At 49.4% G+C, this 12,463-nt stretch overlaps 1 pseudogene; it reads right to left on the bottom strand.

Moving 5' to 3' along the window:
• Positions 1–8,544: 8,544 nt before the first annotated feature.
• On the bottom strand, positions 8,545–11,011 carry LOC119298216 (annotated as a pseudogene).
• Positions 11,012–12,463: the final 1,452 nt, after the last annotated feature.

The raw sequence follows: 12,463 nt of genomic DNA, 5'->3' as shown, positions 1-12,463 counted from the left end.
CTAGTGACAGGCAGGAAGATTGCCGGCCGAAGGGAAAAGAATCGTCGTGCTGGCACCACCGCGTGCTAATCGGCGGTACTGAGGACGGCCGGAGAGGAAGACTCAACCTTCCTTTTTCCTTTTTTGCAGAAGAAGAAGGCGAAGTGACCATGGAGTTTCTGGTCGCGATCGAGAGTCTATTTTCCCAAACCCACGCAACCGAAGTGATGTTGGAATATCACACAAAGGCAAAAGCCCTCAGCACTTAGCAGTTTTGGATGAGGGCGGGCTGAAGAAAACACTTCGCGGGAATCTGTTTCGCTCTCCCACGCCGCGCCGGCGTGTCGTACAGGGAGACGGCGCTGCTCCGCCGCATCGGAGAGGAAGGGGAACCGCACCACACCACAGCATCACGGAGAGAGAGCAAGGGCTCCGCGACGGCCGCCGCATCGGAGAGGAACAGGAGCCGCGCGGCCGTGCCGGCCGCCGCATCAAAGAGGAAAAGGAGCCATGCAGCCGCACCGTCGCTGGAGGAGAGGGAGCGCGGGCTGCCGCCGGAGGAGTACGAGGGCCGCGCGTGCCGCCACCGCCGCTGCCGTCGGACGGGACCTCTGCCATTCCGCATCCAGTTGAGGTCGCGCCGTCGCTGGAGGAGAGCAGGGGCGGCCGCTACCGGAGGAGAGGAGTAGGGGCACGCCGCCACTACAAGATCGTTCCGCCAAGGAGAAGTCCATCGCTGCCGCCATTGAAGGAGAGAAACCGCCCCAGCGTCACGCCCGCGAGGTAATTTTACATGGCTGGCCAGTTCAGTATATGTATGTAGCTCATGAGGTTTGGTATGGCCGATTGGCCGGGCGTACAGGTTCAGTACATGTACAGGTCCATATACTAGTACCGATCAGGTTCAGTACATAAGCAAACTGATTACCGATCAGGCTCATGTACAGATTCAGTACATGTAGTCATATGTAAGTAAAACTGATTACTGTTAGTCATATTTTAACTAACTTTACTAAATTGAAACTGATTTATTTTAGTGATATGTAAGTAAAACTACATCTCCAGCATACTAACTGAACTCTAGCATACTAATATTGTTACTAACTGAACTTTTTTCAGGTGTGAGTAACTGAAATCAGCATGAGTGCTCTGCTCTGAAAATTGAGAATTCTGTTGTGCCTCACAATTTTCAGTGTTGTGGGATGACTGAAATTGGTAAGGGAATACCACAAGTTGGTATGAGGTTCAGAAGTGTAGATGAGGCTTGGACATTTTGGGATGCATATGGGGGTCACACCGGCTTTGATGTGAGAAAGAGACACACGAAATGGAAGTATACATGATAGACAAAGAAGGAAAGTGGTAGAAAATCAAAAATTGAAAGCTCAACATTGGTACAAAGACATGTCTCATAAATTTCATGATACACTACTAGGGAAAACTCTAGTAGTAGCGCGGGTTTAATGCCCATTAGTAGCGCGGGTTGCCGCACTACTAATAAGGCGCTACAGCTATTACTTAGCAGTAGCGCGTGCGACACGCGCTACTGCTAAGACACATAGCGGCAGCGCTTGTTCTCTCCCGCGCTGCTGCTAATCTAGCTAGTTGCAGCGTGTTTACTATCCATCGCTACTAATATTGTTTTTTTTCATTTTTTTTATTTTTAGTGTATTTATACGCTGTTATACAAATTTTGGTACAATATCAATTATGAGGTTTATATCATTATGTCCATAACAGTGTGTCAAATTTTGGTTTTCTCTAGTAGTGATATGGCATATAAAATAGCCAACTCTCCCGAATGTCGTTTGCTGCTAGTGAATGCACTTGATTGTGTTTGGCCACAACTAGAGGATAAACTCAGCGCATGAGCTACAAGTGCTACAAATGCATGTTCCAATGACCAAGAAAATGTTGATACAAATGTGCAGCAAGCTAATGACTTGCTTAGTTCAGCACGACTGAAGTAAAAGGAGGTTTCATCTAAAAATTTAAGAAGGAAGCTAACTTGGTTTGAGAAGTTACGCAAGGGGCGAAAGCCAACTAAATCAGCGGCAACAACAAAAAAAAGGAGCAAAGGTAAGCTGCAGTATGTATCTAATATGAGTTGTTATTCATTGCTAAACTAACAAAATGATTTCTCATTTACATTGGCAGCAGCAACAACAAAAGAAAAAAGATAGCCAGCAACCTCAAGTGCAAGTGGAGAACGATGGCACAAACAAAGGAGGGAGTCCCATGGGAGAAAGTGAGAAGCGTCAAGAATATGATGCAATCGGCAGCTTTACCGAGCTCTTGACAACTTCATGAGTTGACGATGATATCTTTATGGTGATCTGATCTACTATCTTCAAAGTGGTTAGGTAGTATTTTGGACAGGGCTAACTACAATATTTTGGGGGTTAACCATAGTCTCTTTTGGCCTAAGTGTACAAGTGAAATGGCCTGCTTTTGTGTACTTGAATGATTACTCGACATTGGCATTTTTTGTTGTAGCATTTGGATGTTCTATGATGCAGCCTTTCAATGTCAAATGCTACTCTATAATCTGTTTCATGAGTATTGTCAGTCAAAATATGTATGTGCATGCATGATCTGTTTATTTCAGCTAAGTGGAAGGTACAACCAAATGATGCATGTAATCTGTTTTAACTGAATCCTACCAGCAGTGTTCTGTCGCTGTTGGGCTGCAAAACTGGCAAAGTGAACTTTTTGCCTTTGTGTGATATGGACCATTGAATCTGTTTTGGATGGAAGTCACTCGATCTCAGTGGTTGTGCTTCCGGTCGGCTGGCCGCTAGCTGTGTGCGCGTGTGAAGTTCACTACTTTCCCTTGCACGACTCGATCAAGGTTGCCAGGTTGACTCTGGCTACACTACTACGTGGGTGTGCTAGCTTTCAACGTGTGGGTCTCGGCGTAAAGAATTTCCTCCAGTAGTCGAGTAAGCGTTGCTTCGGTTGTCGTCCCAGTCGTCGTTGAGCACTCGCATCACCGAAAAGTACTCGGCGTCGAGACTGAGCCAACAAATGATCCCTGGAGAAAAACAGTAGTCATTTCTAAGAAATGCCGTGCCCTCAGGAATGACGTCACGTTCCGCACCCGCGTCGCTCCGGTGAGCGGCCTTGGGGGTGGGGACCATAGTGGCCGGTGGAGGCTGACTCCTCTCTCTCCTTTCCTCGCCATTGCCGGGCAAAGCCCGATCGGCTCGATGGCGTCGGCCGGAGACGTGGCGCTGGTGGAGGACACGGCGACAGGGTCATAGGGGTATGGCTGGGGCGTGGAGGGCCTCACGATGTTGGTTCCCGCCCATGATGGCAGCGGTGACCACAGCTGGGCTTGTCCCAGATCTGACGCCTGACGGCTGCTCGTGGGTCCTGGCGGTTGTGCTGCTTGGGCAACGGGTGGCTGGCGGCCGGTGCTGCGCTGCTGGCTCCGTGCGTGTCTTGGTGGCCAGGGACCGGCAGTGGCGTGGGTCTATTGTGGTGCCGGTGACGTGCTTTTGGCGGCCGTGTTCTGGCAGGCGGCGCGGGGTGGTGGTGGTGACCTCCCTTCTCTGGGTCCAAGCCGAGTGGCGGTTGACCTAGGGCTCGTGTGCGGGCAGCCCGAGACAAGTTGGAGCTATCGCTCCGAGTAAGGCCAACTCCACCGCGCGACTCTATCCTGTCCGTCCCCGTCTGTTTGGAGTAAAAGGGACAAACGAGACGGTCCAGCGCGCAGGCGCAAACGGACAAATGCCGGATTTCGTCCGCTTTCGACCCATCCCCGGCCCAAACTTGCGCTCGGTTTGGGATGAAACAGACGCGCGCGGAAGGCCTCGACGCACGCCCTTGTCCCCCTGCCGCCGCTATTCTCCGGCCGCCTCCTCACCACGCAGCCCCCCCGCCGTCCATACCAAACCACGTCTCGAGATGGCCGCCACCACGCCCGCGCTTCCGCCGTAGTTTTGGTCGTCGATCGGAGGAGGTTTGGCCGTCGCCGTCCTTGCCGGTGGCAGAGGGGACACGACTGCCGGCGACATACCACGGCGGCCGAGGCAGATTCCGATGAGGGCTCCAGAGCGGCCTGTAGCCGGCCGGCAACCACCCTGCTGCGTCGAGGTGATCATCGTGGCCTCTTCGCCACCACGACTGCAAGGTGTTCGACCTTTTGCCAACAAAGGTATGGACAGTGGAGACGAGTTTTTCTTCCATCACTTCCTTTGTTCATCGGACGATTCGTCGTCGGATGATGACGATCATGTGGTGGCTGCACTGGTCATTCACGACCATATTCAACGGCAGCTTCCTCGGTATAGGGGGTCAGTCCCTGGCCGTGCTCCCAACCTGAACCGCAACAGGGAGAGAGGCCACGCCCTGCTCTATGCCGATTACTTTACCAACACCCCGCTCTTCAAGCCGGATAAATTTCGTCGTCGTTTTCGTATGGCAAGGCATGTGTTCAATCGTATCCGAGAGGGAGTGGTTGCTCATGACCCATACTTCGAGTGCAAGACGGATGCCCTTGGCAAGCTTGGATTCTCCTCCTACCAGAAATGCACCGTGGCCATCCGCATGCTTGCATATGGAATTCCAGGCAATTTGGTGGATGAGTATGTGCGTATGAGTGAGACAACATGTTTGATATCAATGTACAAGTTTTGCCAGGCTGTGATCGAGGTCTTTGGCCCAGAGTACTTGAGGCAGCCAAGTGCCGCTGATACAGAGAGATTGTTGGTGACCAACGCAGCTAGAGGCTTTCCAGGTATGCTTGACAGCATAGATTGTATGCACTGGGAGTGGAAGAACTGTCCATTTGCTTGGCAGGGCCAGCACAAGGGGCATGTTAACGGGTGCACTGTCATATTAGAAGTGGTGGCATCACAAGATCTTTGGATATGGCATTCTTTCTTCGGCATGGCAGGTTCTCACAATGATATCAACATGCTGCAGCGTTCTCCAGTCTTCGCGAGGCTTGCAGAAAGCCACTCCCCACCTGTCAACTTTGAGATCAACGGCCACCATTACAACAAGGGATACTATCTAGCAGATGGTATATATCCTCAGTGGTCAACTTTTGTGAAGACAATCTCGAAACCCCAAGGTGAGAAGAGAAAGAGATTTGCCCAAATGCAAGAGAGTGTTAGAAAGGATGTGGAACGTGCTTTTGGTGTGCTTCAATCCCGGTGGGGTATCGTTCGAAACCCTGCACTATCATGGGATGAAGGGAAGCTTTGGGAGGTGATGACTGCTTGTGTGATCATGCACAACATGATCGTCGAGGATGAGCGTGATGAGAGTATCTTCGACCAAGGATTTGATTATCAAGGTGAAAATATTGAGCCCCTGCACCAAGACCCGGCCACATTTGAACAGTTTGCCCAATTCCACCGTGAGATGCGTGATTGGCACACTCATGTGAATCTTCAAAATGACTTGATTGAGCACGTGTGGGATCACATTGGCAACCAATAGATGTATTTGTCCATTTTATGTTCAGTCAAGACAATTTCGATTTGGTTGTAAAACTATTTTATTAAAGACAATTTCAATTGGGTTGTAAAACTATTTTAATTTTCAGACAAAAATTTGGATTCGAAACTAGTTTTAATGCAAATTTGGGCATTTCTTGGCCCTGACGGACAGGATGGGGCAAAAGGATGCGGCAGCGCGCTGGGCGCACGGCCACCGCATCCCAGGACAGGCCCGGACATGACCCCAAATCCCTACCCAAAGGGACAAAAACAGAACAAAACGGACGTCCGTTTGGGGTCGCGCGGTGGAGTTGGCCTAAGCGAGATTGGGCATGGCCCGGGTGGTTCCCGTGGGCGATGAAGCCCCTTTCCCCATGGGTACTGTGATTGATGGTGGTGGTCGGGACATTGCTTCTCTATCAAGTAGATCGGAGCTGAAGGCCCAAGGGCTTGGCATCGTGTGAGCTTGCTCGGCAAGGACGGTCGGTAGCCATGGGTTTGTGTCCCCCTGGTTCACCGGGACTGGCTAGGGATGCAGGCATGGGTGCCTTCTACAGTGGAGGCATCGACCTAGATTTCCGGGATACAAGTGAAAGGATGCCCTACTCTTCCTGCCATGGTTAGTGCATCGTGATGTGGGTGGGTTGGGGTTTCTTGGAGATGGATGTCGGGAACGCGGCCCCACATGTTGGTCCGCATGGTTGGCTCTCCGGCGGGCACCATGGTGGCGGCGCTGACTTTCCCTCTTGGTCGTGCGGGCGGCGAGAGGTGTAGCAAAGGGAGGAATGGGTCGCTCTCTATCATTGGCACTGGCGGCACCACAATCCGGATCTGAGGATCTGAACTCGTCGCCCTTGTCCTGAAGACCTCATGGTGGCATGAGGGAGTTGCCCAGCGAAAGCTCCGCGCTTTGTCGTCGATGACGGTGACGCTCATGGGCTCCGTTCTCTTGAAGACGTCGTCATGGTGCTCCTCTTCGTGTCAGGGTTTCGGGTGAAGACTCTTGTCCGTTGTGGACTCGGCAGTGACAACGCTCAATGCCGTTCTCCCTCTCGAGGGCGTTTTCATGGAGCTTAGGCGTTGTAGGTCATAGCATGGTGTTGTACTCAGATCTTTCTATGTTCTCTTTCGGCTGTGTAGTTGCTTACGCCTTACGTGGTCCGATTATCCTTGGATCGACGATGTATGAGGGTTACCTCACCACCTTGTATTGTTCGGTATTGTACTTTGGTTGGTTGTTGCTTTATATATAAAGTAGGACGAAAGACTATTTCAAGAGCGAAGTGATCCCCTCCCTCCTTCATTCTTCTTCAATTTTTTCGATGAAGGGAGCCCATCGGTCCAGATTTCATTGTAGTAATCTTACTTTCTCTTTAAACTCATATATCCTCTCATACTTGTTTGTGTACCCTCTGGTCAGTATGACTCTAGAGCATAGTTCAGAAAATTAGATTGGTGACCGAGCCAGTAAGGCCGTCGGCTCAGGTTTTAACCAGGTGAACCACCTATTCAATGGTTCACTAGTTGGTTTTCATGACAAGAACGCTGATGAAAATTAGGGCTGGATTAACGAGACACTCAGCTTGTTAAGGCTAGGCTCGTTAAGCTCGTGCTTGTTAAGCTCATAAAGTTTAACGTGCAAAATACCTTGTTGGGCTCTGTTTGTTTAAAGCTCGTCAAGCTCGTGAGCACTAGAGGATGCTCATTAACAGACTACGACGTGTTACAGGCAATGGGATGAGGGTGTGGGTGTAACTTTTACGAAGGAATATGATGACCATAGGAGGAGGTAAGCTAGTTTGGTTCCTGCTATGAGTCGGGATGAATCAATTGGATTGAGTAGATAGGTTGATGTACCATGAAATGTTGTCACGTGAGACAAGATCATGTGTTGTGACGAGCTTAACATGTTTCTCGTGAAAGTTGTAGTATAGGTCGAGCTCCATGGCACCCCTTATATCTAGCCGTCCATTTTCTGCATCGCGGTCTATGCAGGCATTTTTGTCTTTTCTATTTCTCTAAAAGCGAAACAACAAATGAACTGCAAACTTTGCGACCGGGAGGTAGAAGCCCAGCGCAGCCGGCTGCCGCATGGGCTTCTGCCCGGAGGAGTCGCCCGACGGTGGCGAGGGAGGAGCCTCCCCGGAGAGCGGAGCGGGGCTGGGCATGACCTTTAGCTTCCAAGAATCCCGCTTTTGTTAATTTTAGGTGGGATTGTTCCTATTCATGTTCCTGCTATTTGGCAATTGAATGTTCCTCGTAAAATTCATATATTCTTATGGCTTCTTTCTCATAACAAGCTACTTAGTAGGCATAACCTTGTCAAAAGACATCATTTAGATGATCCTTTTCTGCTCTGAAGCAGAATCATGTATTCATACGTTTTTTTACTGTTTTTTTGTTGTTGAAGTTTGGAAGATTACCAGCTCTCTTGTATTACTGGAATTGATGCCCATATCACTTATGAAAATGTGGCTAGATGGTGGATTAGCAACAATAGGAACCAAGCCAATAATCTTGTTCATGCTGCTACTTTTTGGGCTATTTGGAGATACATAAATGACATGTTCTTTAACAATAGCACTTGGCTTGGTTTACAGGTGATCCTAAAGAAGATTGCAGTAGCATGCTCTGAAGATCTTGTGTGTGGAAGGCGCGCAAAGGAGATTAATACTTCGCTTGGGGTGTCTGCCAGAAGCTCTGCCCTGATGATGTGGCTAGAGCCAGGCTGAGGAAGGGGTTATGGTGGGATTACTCTCTGAAGATGCTCTCCAGAAGCAACGGAGGAGTTGGGAGCAGAGATGGCGGTGGCTTGATTCATCTTATTTTCTTCCCTGTTTCCTTCTTTGTTAAACAAGTTGTAGTACTCTGGATCCTCGCTCATGTTGCCTTGAACTATTGGTTGTTTTCCAGCCTGATGCTTTCAGTCTCAGTGTAGTTTGTAGTTAGCTGGGGTCGGCACTCAATCCTCCCTCGCGTGCTGTAACTGACACTGGTGTGTGGTTCCATTCAATAAAATGGAGCCGAGGCAAGAGCCCTTTTCCTCTGAAAAAATATGGAGCCCATAACGCTGTTTCATATTGCTATAGCAGCTCTGTCAGACTAGTGTTTTTATCTATGAACCATAATAGTAGCAATTATTTTGGAGATTGACTGTTTTTGACGATTCTACTGGAGTTACTCCAAGCTCATAGCGACCAGTGAGTCGTTGTGGACGCATCACGGCATCAGGTGGCGTGTATCCTTTCTTCGTGTTAACAAACTGAAGTGCCCAAAGACCAAAGTGCCTACAAGATGATAAACCAACACAAGCTCCAGGCCATAGTCTCAAACATGCATTTACCGGCAATAGCAATTGATATTGTACTTGTACACGCAACCTAGAAAAACATATGCATTCAACCCAGAATTCAAACATTTATGCTGAAGCAATCCGGTTCAAACCTCACTTTTGTTTTTTGCGGGGTCGGTTTAAATCTCACTTGGGGCTTAAAACCGAGGAACTTGACACCAACAACACTTGTGTGAACCACACTATTCACCTCATTTTTAACGAGGATCACTTTCTTGTTATTCCTGAAAGAGGAAATAGGATTCAGCACAGCTTTTCCAATCTATTTATACAGAAATGACAGCGGCAACAACAGAAATTACCACATGGTGAGCACGATCTAGGGGAGACACACGCGCACACTGACACTAGTCTAACAATTCCTTCTTTGGCAGATTTCGAAGGCAAGAAACATCCAGAGATTTCAAGGTAAAGAAATGCCTATAGACTGAATGCGGAATTCCGAATGGCTTGGAGGTACACCACGGGATAATTATTTTAGATAACCTCAAACTTGTCAACAGCCTTAATGCCGAACAAAGAAGCAACAAGAACATGGACCGGGGGCTCAGACCAGCGATATTGGAAACAAAGAAAATGGCATATACAGATGACATTCAGTAATTTGTTCGAGGTAACACATGAGGCGGGCAGTTGCGGCGCACCACTTGCATCCCTGAGCTCAATGTAATAATCCTAATCATTGCCCTGTTTGCCCACTCTTATATATGCTGTCTAATCTAGCACAAGATCATGCATTCTATTCTGCTTCATGGAATAAAGAAAACTTTCCTATTTATAATCTATATTTCGAGAATAGCATTTTGCCGTGTTTAATCTTGTTTTCACTCTTATAGCTGAGACCATCGTGGCATTGCTTGCGCGTGTACGCCATCTGGGTATCAAATGTTCAACAAAGGTTGCAAGGAAATTTTGACAGAAGATTAAGACCAAGTGTTACACGGTCGCAGAGAAGCGTTCTAGATTAAATTAACAACCTGATAATGATAAATAAAAATTCTGGGATGATTTAGGAGAACATTCACATCACTTGAGAATTAACCATCGTCATCTAAAATTGAGCTGACCATCCCTACGGCAAGTGGGTGGAAGAAATTTAACAAATACTACTCACGAACAGTTCATATGATTTAGCAAATCTACCAATGTAGCTGCTCAGGCTTTACGAAGCTTTCTTCTGTTCTCCAGTGCGTCCACTATGAGAGATGGGCAAGTCACTTTGAGATAACTGAAGCCTTGCGTTGCCACCATGGCGTCCATAGCATTGTCATCTGATATTTTGATAAATTCAAGGCAAGCATCCTTAAGCTTGTCACAGTTATATTGGTCAGCTAAAGCCAATGTGGTTGCCACGGTGTCCACATTCAGATCCTCACAAAGGATGCTTTGGCAAATCATCTTGAGCCTCTCCATGGCATATCTGTCCGCAGCGACCAGTAAAAGCCGGATCATCTCAGTATTGTCTTCTCCCTTGAAGTCCTCACTGCCAGGCAAAGAATCGGTGTAGATGAAATGGAGCAGGGCCTTGAAAACGGCAGGCTGCATGTCCTTGATGGTAATGCACTGCCCCGGCCTCGCCTCCCTCATTGGCCCGTAGAGCTCCGCCTTAAGAACAGGCGACCGCATAGCGAGAATGAGCCTATGCGCTTCAATGGTCTCTCCTCCAACAATGAAACTGACATTCAATCCCTCCTTTTCTTCCAGCAGCTTGCCAACATGCTGAGCCATGTCAGATGGTGGCCTGTCGATTTTGGGCAGCGATTTGGTTCCGCTAGTTTTGGTAACACGTGGCTTCTCGAAAACAGTGACAGTGCATTCAATCATCAGGCGATCATCCCTAAGGTATGCGGATCCCTCGATCTGGCTTCGCCTTTTGAAATGAGCAGTCTGCGGAGCATACCGAGTGGAATCTTCGGAATTGAAAATCCTAGGCCCTGTTTTGCTCACTGAATACCGTAATCCGGTGCACTGGTCGACCAGCCTCAGGTCGCAAGACACCCGGACTTTAGTGTTCTTGCTCATAAGCTCGATGTAGTCTTGATTTTCTTTCTTAAACCCGTCAGGGTAGAAGCGGATGGCCCAGCTGTGGCCGCCGACAGCGAAAGTCCCCGACCGTATGTAGCTGCTGCCGCCGTCGTGGCTCATACTTGCTGTAACCCAGGATGTCAAACACATGTGTGCCTACAGCCGCCCTCGGTGAGCACGTAGACAACGTCATGCTTGCCCTCATGGTGAGTGGTGGCCAGGAGGAAATGGGCGGCCGGAGAAGAAAGAATAGTCACGACCGCGCCGCCGCGTGCTAATCTGATCAATGGTATGAAAGAAGAAAGGGCATTAATACCCAGCGGGAAGCAGTGAGAAAGAGAGGACCAGGAAACGGGGGGAGTGAAGCGAACCTTCAGAACTCAGATGATGACCGGAGATGGCGCGGTGGCGGCGGTACTGCGGACGGAGATAAAGCCGCCTCGACTTTTCATTGCGTTTTTGGCGAGGAGACCTCGGCGTTGCTGGCCTTGCTTTGTGCTGAGAGGGTCTGCGTACTTCCCCATCTCAACAAAACGATCCCCTAAAAAATCTCAACAGGAAGGCGCTGATCTGCGCCGGTCGACCGGCCGAGTCGCTGCTCTGCCGGTCTCCTTGGGAAAAGAATTCTATGAGACCAGGTCTCACGTGATACCCATTCTGATGATTGACACGTGGCATTCACAAATCACAAAGTATTCCCACCCCCACTTAAAATCAGGGGAAAGAGAGATTAGATACTTTGTGATTTGTGAATGCCACATGTCATCCATCAGGACGGGTCTCACCTGCTAATCGTAAGACCCGATCTCATATAATTTTTTTCCGTCTCCCTGCGTCCATTGGATTCATCCATCCGTAGACATTGGATCTGGCTCCTTTTGGTTCGTTGGGCCATGCAAAACTGAACCCAGCTGAACGCATGCATGCAAAACTGAATCGGAGCGAGTGGGGGAAAATAATCCTATGAGCCGCAACTTTCTTCGTTGATTCGCCACGTCCAGCTTCTGTGAATGCAGCTCGTCGTGGCCGCCCTGCATCGCTGTTGCAACTCGTTGTCATCGCCTGTCAAACACTCGGTCGTCCGGCAGCACGTGCATGAAACGCGCGCATTGCCGGCGCCATGAGCCGAATGCTTTTCTCGTCGAGTCGTGATGCCCCAGCTCCCGCGAATGCCCCGCCTACCGTCGCAGCTTGTTGTCGCCGCCTTTGCATCACCGTTGCAACTCGCCGTTGTTGCTTCACGCAAAGAGCCCATTGTGGCATGGCACAGCAAATCGTCTTACTGGTTGTAGCTTTCTGCCTCCTCTGTCCTCAGTCACAACAAATCATCTTCCCGGTACGTAGCAGCTTGTCGTCTCGCGGTACCAGCAAAAAATCACAGAAAGAAGGTTGCAGCTTCTGCAGTGGCCACCGGGCGCAGCTAGCCAGAGCCGTTGCGCGTGGTCACCGCCCGTAATAGCAAAACTTTCTGCCGGTTTCAACATCCAGCTAGAGCGGTTGCAGCATCTGGCGGGCGTGGTCACCGCGGTCACCGCCCATAGTAGCAAAATTTTCTACCGGTCCCAGCATCTAGCAAGAGCGGTTGCAGCATCTGACGGGCGTAGTAATCACGGTCACCGCCCGTAGTAGTAAAATTTTTGCTGGTTGTAGCACTTTG

This window comes from Triticum dicoccoides, chromosome 5A (assembly GCF_002162155.2).
Source record: "Triticum dicoccoides isolate Atlit2015 ecotype Zavitan chromosome 5A, WEW_v2.0, whole genome shotgun sequence".
In the NCBI taxonomy this organism is placed as follows: Eukaryota; Viridiplantae; Streptophyta; class Magnoliopsida; order Poales; family Poaceae; genus Triticum; species Triticum dicoccoides.
This window is presented reverse-complemented; position numbering and strand designations above follow the sequence as displayed.